The sequence below is a fragment of the Lolium rigidum genome, chromosome 2 (assembly GCF_022539505.1).
Source record: "Lolium rigidum isolate FL_2022 chromosome 2, APGP_CSIRO_Lrig_0.1, whole genome shotgun sequence".
NCBI classification, from domain to species: Eukaryota; Viridiplantae; Streptophyta; class Magnoliopsida; order Poales; family Poaceae; genus Lolium; species Lolium rigidum.
In genome coordinates this window covers 58381107-58388819 of record NC_061509.1, presented here as the reverse complement: position 1 = coordinate 58388819, position 7713 = coordinate 58381107, and positions in this window count along the sequence as shown.

Here is a 7713-nt window from a genome sequence, read left to right as displayed (position 1 = left end):
TTTTACCAAGGCAGGTACAAATCGTATAACAGGAATTGCCCCAAGGGTTATTAAACCAACACAATCTGCGTTTATTGTTGGTATTCGTAGCATAGAAAACAAAAAATTTCCTACCGCAAGAACGAAAACACAAGCCAAGATCTAATCTAGTAGATGGTAGCAACGAGAAGATCATGAGACTAACCCTCGAAGATTTCCAAAGCATAACGAGATTAGATCTCGTGGTGGGTGTAGTCGATCACTTGCCGCTTGCAAAAGCGCGTAGAAGATCTTGACCGCTTGCAAAAGCGCGTAGAAGAACTTGACGGTGCCACAATCGGGCAGCACCTCCGTACTCGGTCACACGTACGGTGTTGATGAAGACGACGTCCTCCTCCCCGTTCCAGCGGGCAGCGGAAGTAGTAGATCCTCCTCGGAATCCCGGCAGCACGACGGCGTGATGGCGGTGGTGGTGGAGATCTCCGACAGGGCTTCGCCTAAGCGTATGCGGGAGAGGTTGTGGAGGAGGAGAGGCTAGGGTTTGGGGAGAGAGGGCTTGGGCGCCGGCCAACTAGGGCTGCGGCCAAGGGTGGCTAGGTGTGGCCGGCCCCCTCCCCTTGCCCCTCATTATGTAGGTGGAAGCCCAAGAGTTGGATCCCAAGTCTTCGAATAAGACCCCAAAAGCAAACCTACCTTTGGTGGGAAACCTACCCAAGGAGGGAGTCCTACTCAAGGTGGGACTCCCACCTTTCCTTGGTGGGGGGGTTGGCCGGCCACCTTTGGTGGAGTCCACCTGGGACTCCCCCCCTAGGGTTTGGCCTGCCATGGGTGTGGAGTCCCTCCGGGACTCCACCTTCCATAGTGCCTTTCTTCCGGACTTTTCTTGAACCTTCTAGAACCTTCCATAAATGCACCGGATCATTTCCAAACTTGGAATATGACTTCCTATATATGAGTCTTATTCTCTGGACCATTCCGGAACTCCTCGTGATGTCCTGGATCCCATCCGAGACTCCGAACAAAACTTCGAACTCCATTCCATATTCCATATCTACTCAAACGACATCAAACCTTAAGCGTGTCACCCTACGGTTCGTGAACTATGCAGACATGGTTGAGACTTCTCTCCGACCAATAACCAATAGCGGGACCCGGAGATCCATAATGGCTCCCACATATTCAACGATGACTTAGTGATCGATTGAACCATTTACATACGATACCGATTCCCTTTGTCACGCGATATTTTACTTGTCCGAGGTTTGATCATCGGTATCTCTATACCTCGTTCAACCTCGTCTCCTGACAAGTACTCTTTACTCGTACCGTGATATGTCATCTCTTATGAACCATTCATATGCTTGCAAGCTAATTAGACGACATTCCACCGAGAGGGCCCAGAGTATATCTATCCGTCATCTGGATGGACAATATCCCACTCTTGATCCACATGCCTCAACTCATACTTTCCGAATACTTAATCCCACCTTTATAACCACCCATTTACGCAAGTGGCGTTTGATGTAATCAAAGTACCCTTCCGGTATAAGTGATTTACATGATCTCATGGTCGAAGGATTAGGTAACTATGTATGGGAAAGCTTATAGCAAATGAACTTAATGACGTGATCTTATGCTACGCTTATATGGGTGTGTCCATTACATCATTCACATAATGACATAACCTTGTTATTAATAACATCCAATGTTCATGATCATGAAACCTTGATCATCTATTAATCAACAAGCTAGTTACTCAAGAGGCTTACTAGGGACTCCTTGTTGTTTACATAACACACATGTATCAATGTTTCGGTTAATACAATTATAGCATGGTATGCAAACATTATCATAAACACAAAGATATATTATAATAACCATTTTATTATTGCCTCTTGGGCATATCTCCAACAGTCTCCCACTTGCACTAGAGTCAATAATCTAGTTTACATTTGTAAAGATATAACACCTTGTCCTTCTGGTGTTTTATCATGTTATGCTCATGGGAGAGGTTTTAGTCAACGGATCTGATACGCTCAGAAACGTATGTATTTTGCAATTCATTTGCGTCTCAACGCATCACTCATTTTCCAAATGAGTCGGCATATATGTTTAGTCCTCTGGTGGAACCTTAATTCCGCGGTCTGAAATATGTCACTAATATTGTCACACACAATATAGCTTCAAAGTTCTGACACTATCGGAACTACACCAAGTTCTCAAAGAACTTTTGACTTAACATCTTTAGTCATTGTCAAAACAATGACATACTTTGCCTTCGTTTGTAGAATCCGTCACAATATTTAGAACTCTTCTAAATCTAGCATTGTGCTACCTTTTAAACAACACTTAGCCTAATTGAGATTTGAAATTCATTTTTATATGTGACCAAACTAATATCGGTGCAACACTTTACAGCGATTTGTTTGTCATTACTCCATACAAAAATATATTTATATATCCTTGGTTCTTCTAAAGTACTCAAGGATATTCTTACTGTCGTCCAATGATCATCACATGAATCATTCTGGTATATGCTTATAACACTTTAGAGCATAGGACATCTGATTTATGTACATATTATACGTGATCTATAATCACTCATGTGTTTTAACTCATTGAGTGTCATATACACTCAAGTCTTGTTAATCCTTCACATGAAAAGAACACCTTCTTTATATTGAACTACTTCAATATTCATTCTATGTACTTTGACTTAAACTTATTATGTGTTTCAATCTATCTTCATAGATCTTGACACTAAATATGTTTCAGTCCATATCCTTTCATTGAATCTAATTTTCAATGAAACCTTTTAATCAATTATATAATTACACTATTTATAATCAACAATATGTCAGCTACATAAAGTATTACAAATATGTCTCAGCGCTCCCACTTAATTTCTTGCAAATGCAAGCATCTTCATCGTTTCTGATGAAATCAAAAAACTCTTTGACTATTTCATCCGGTGAAGATTCCAACTCCGCAATACTCACTTCATCCAATTGAAGTTCGTATTCCTATCTAGTATTCTACGGACTAGCAAAACTCTTGGTTGTATCTTGTATACACCTTTAATACACACTTCTGTTAAGTAATATATTTTGCCATCCTACTAGCATATCTCAAAAAGAAATATGTAGAGATTACTAGAATAATCCACATAGACTATAAGCATTGCTACGGAAGATCTAATCTTATCGTAGTCAACTCTTTGATCTTTGTCGTAAACAACTTTTCGATAAGTCGTGCTTATTTAAGGATGTTTCATCCAAGTCCATCAAATTCATAGATTCATTTACTTTCAAAAAGTATTCACCTATCTTGGATTTCATGGCGCATAGCCATTTTAACGGAGTCAGGGCCCATCATAAATTCTTTGTATGTAGTTGGTTTATCATTGTTCAAAATCAATCCTTTGTCCACAAATCATTTATTTGATCACAAAGTAAACCAAACCTACAACGTTCAATAGGTACTTCGATCTCCATGGCTAAAACACTTTATAGTCATGGGAGCCATGATCGTCGTGGCCGCTTCCGGAACCATTTCCAACGCTGCGCTACTCTGATCATTATGCTCAGGTTCATAAACCTTATCAAGTTCTATTGTCCTCCCACTCAAATATTTCGCTAGAAAACAATTTCTTGGAAATAAGCAAGTAACATTAACAAACACTTTTGTCTTTTACTTCATAGTGGAAAGAATTCCCAATCAATTCTCTGGGATAACCAACAAAGACATTCATCCGATTTTGGTTGTAAACTTATTTACTTATGCTATGCATACCAAAATTTAAGAAAAAGACTATTAGGGTTCATACCCATGCCATAACTTTTATGGTGTCATTTCAACGGATCATGATGATGCTCTATATAGTGTAAAAGCGGTAGTCTCTAAAGCATAATCCACAAAAATATAATGGCGTCATTTTATATTATCTCATCATTAATCCAACAAAGTTTGGATACGTCTCTCGGATACTCCATCATCATTATGATACTCCAAGAAATGTGAGTTGTAGAACAATTTCATAACTCTCTTAGATGTTCGCTAAAACTCGTAATTCAAATATTTTCACCATGATGAAATCATAGATATTTGACTTTTCTATTACGATGATTTCCACTTCATGCTGAATTTTATTTGAATCCATTCAAATGTTTCAAACTTCTTCCTTATCGAATATATCCAAATATATATACTCAATTCATTGTTGGAAGTTTTCATGAAGTAGAAGAATCTCCCGCACACAACTATGCCCAGTGATGACCCACAAGTATAGGGGATCGCAACAGTCTTCGAGGGAAGTATTACCCAATTTATTGATTCGACACAAGGGGAGACAAAGAATACTTGTAAGCCTTAACAGCGGAGTTGTCAATTCAGCTGCACCTGGAAACGAGACTTGCTCGCAAAAGTTTATCAAGTAGTAACAGCTTTTATAGCGATAGGAATAGTGAAATAACAAAGAGCGGTGAAATAAAGACAGCAAGTAATGATTATAGTAAACAGCATGATTAAAATACCGTAGGCACGGGGACGGATTAACGGGCGTTGCATGGATGAGAGAAACTCATATAACAATCAAAGCAGGGGCATTTGCGAGATAATAATAAAACGGTATCCAAGTACTAATCAATCAATAGGCATGTGTTCCATATATAGTCGTACGTGCTCGCAATGAGAAACTTGCACAACATCTTTTGTCCTACCAGCCGGTGGCAGCCGGGCCTCTAGGGAAACTATTGGAAATTAAGGTACTCCTTTTAATAGAGTACCAGAGCAAAGCATTAACACTCCGTGAACACATGTGATCCTCACATCACTACCATCCCCTCCGGTTGTCCCGATTTCCGTCACTTCGGGGCCATTGGTTCCGGACAGCGACATGTGTATACAACTTGCAGGTAAGATCATAAACAACGAATATCTTCATGAATCAATAACATGTTCAGATCTGAGATCATGGCACTCGGGCCCTAGTGACAAGCATTAAGCATAACAAGTTGCAACAATATCATAAAAGTGACATCTACGGATACTAGGCATTATGCCCTAACAATCTTATGACTATTACATGACCAATCTCATCCAATCCCTACCATCCCCTTCAGCCTACAGCGGGGGAATTACTCACACATGGATGGGGGAAACATGGCTGGTCGATGGAGAGGCGTTGGCGGTGATGGCGGTGATGATCTCCTCCAATTCCCCGTCCCGGCGGAGTGCCAGAACGGAGACTTCTGGCTCCCGAGACGGAGTTTCGCGATGTGGCGGCTCTCTGGAGGGTTTCTGGCGACTTCGACTTCTCCCCATGCGTTTTTAGGTCGAGGGCGATAAGTAGTCCGAAGGAGGGCGTCGGGGGCCAGCCGAGGGGGCCACACACTAGGGCCGCGCGGGCCCCCCTGGGCCGCGCCGGCCTAGTGTGTGGGGCCCTCGTGCCCCCACCTGGCTCGCCCTTCTGGCTCCGTGAGTCTTCTGGGAAAATAGGGCCTTCTGTATAAATTCCGAGGTTTTTCCTGAAAGTTGGATTTCTGCACAAAAACGAGACACCAGAGCAATTCGCTGAAAACAGCGTTAGTCCGTGTTAGTTGTATCCAAAATGCACAAATTAGAGGCAAAACAATAGCAAAAGTGTTTGGGAAAGTAGATACGTTTTGGACGTATCAACTCCCCCAAGCTTAGCTTATTGCTTGTCCTCAAGCAATTCAGTTAACAACTGAGCGATAAAAGAACTTTCACGAACACATTTGCTCATATGATGTATATATTCTCATGCTATGGCTAATACTTAAGCAGCTCATAATGAGATACATGCAAATAAGATCATCCAACAGCTATGTCAATCATGGAGAGGTACCAACAATTAATAATAAGCATCATGAATCATGTATATAAGCAGGATTGCAATGTTCATAAGAGAATATGATAAAGTGGTATCTCGCTTGCCCGTATTTGATCGGCAAAACATAAATGCCGAGGCACCTCTAGAGTTCATAGAAAGACTAGAAGTAGTGATTGTCAAAGATAAAAGCATCAAAGTTATACCACAATCAATCATATTTTGAGACAAGCATATTATACTAAGAATGACAGTTGTGCTCTCCAGATAGTGCTCGAAGAAAGAATGGAGACACAACATAAAAGTAAAAGATTGACCCTTCGCGAGAGGGAAGCAGTGGATTAACATGCGCTAGAGCTTTTCATTTTTAAAACAGGAGTAAAATTATTTTGAGAAGTGCTTGTTGTTGTCAACGAATGGTAATGGGTACACTAACTACCTCATCAACCGGACTCCCAAGAGCGGCTCCCATGAATTATTTGCATGTTTATGTGGCACTCCTTCCAACCTTTCTTACACAAACCATGGCTAACCGAATCCTCGGGTGCCCGCCAACAATCACAAACCATGAAGGAGTGCCTTTTTATTTAAGTTTTATTATGATGATGACACTCCCCCAACCTTTGCTTACACAAGCCATGGCTAACCGAATCCTTCGGGTGCCATCCAACAATCACAAACCATGGAGGAGTGTCTATTTAAGTTAATTAATTTGGGACCGGGAATCCCATTGCCAGCTCTTTTCGCAAAATTATTGGATAAGCTGGATGTGCCACTAGTCCATATGAGAGTCCGTCAAAAGTAAATGACAAGGTTGAAAGCTAAACACCACATACTTCCTCATGAGCTATGAAACATTAACACAAATTGAGAAGCATTTTGAAAGTTTTAAAGGTAGCACATGAGAATTTACTTGGAATGGTTTGAAATGCCATGCATAGGTATTTATGGTGGACACTTTGGAACAACTTGGTTTTCAGGTGTTTGGAAGCACGAGCGGAGTTCCCGCTCAGTACAAGTGAAGGCTAGCAAAAGACTAGGGAGCGACAAATCAAGAGAGCGAAGAATCGTCATAATCATGCTTGCGGCAAAATAAATTAACGGAGGCATAAAAGTGATACAAGAACTCTGAAGCAATATAAATCATCGAGGCTTAATTGACTTTTTGTTCAGTCATATGCATGCGTGAGCATGTGCCAAGTCGATATAAATGAATTATTCAGAGGAGGATACCACAATACCATACTTACTTATGAATAAAACAATGCAAGCGAACATCCATGACATGCTACTCATATTAATAAATTAGAGCTAAACATGAGAGATCATGAACTACTAGACTTTCTCAAATAACATATACTTCACATGAACCAAATAAGCATGCTCACATGGATGAGTATATGTACAAAAATGAAAACAAATAGAGTTCATACCAGCCTCTCACCACAGTCCAATTGTTGTAGATCGTCATTATTGCCTTTCACTTGTGTAGCTTGGATAATATGAAATGAAAACCACGCTCCAGCCACCGAAGACCATTGAACTCATGATGAACTTTACAAACCAAAGAAGAACAGCAAATATTTTTGGTGTTTTCGAATTGGAAACAAGAACAAAAGAAACAAACAAACAAAGCAAAATCTTTTTGGGTTTTCTCATGGCAAACTACCGATAGCAAACGAAGTAAAATAAGAGCAAAGAACCAAATAAACAAATGGTGAAGAGAAACAACAGAAATATTTTTGGTCTTTTTGTGTTTTAGGAAAGAAACAAAGCGAAAACAAAAGAATGCAAACTAACAGAAACACAGAAAAGCAGGATGACAGAAATCTGCCAAAACCTGACAGCAGTACAGAAATCGAAATTAACAAAAATCTTCCATTGCT